This window comes from Nannospalax galili, unplaced genomic scaffold, assembly GCF_000622305.1.
Source record: "Nannospalax galili isolate Female #2095 unplaced genomic scaffold, S.galili_v1.0 scaffold2482, whole genome shotgun sequence".
NCBI lineage: Eukaryota > Metazoa > Chordata > Mammalia > Rodentia > Spalacidae > Nannospalax > Nannospalax galili.
Window position 1 is genome coordinate 99,227 of NW_008347234.1, and position 389 is coordinate 99,615.

Genomic DNA, 389 nt, shown 5'->3' on the forward strand with positions numbered 1-389 from the left:
GATTTTTGTGGTCATGAATTCCTTCAGCCTATTTATGTCATGGAAGGTTTTTCTTTCCTCTTCGCCTATAATAGACACTTTGGCTGGGAACAGTAGTCTGGGTTGGCATCTGTTGTCATTTAAAACTGGGAATACTTTGGTCCAGGCTCTTTGGGCTTTTGTAGTTTGCACTGAAAAGTCAGCTGTAATCCTAATGGGTTCTCTTTTATATGTGACTTGTTGTTTCCCTTTTGTAGTCATCAGCATTGTCTGTTTTGTACGTGTAGTGTTTTTACTACGATATGCGGTGGAGAGTTTCTTTTCTGGTCCTGTCTGTTTGGTATTCTATATGCTTCTTGTATTTGTATGGGCATGTCTTTCTTTAATTTTTGGAAATTTTCTTCTATGAT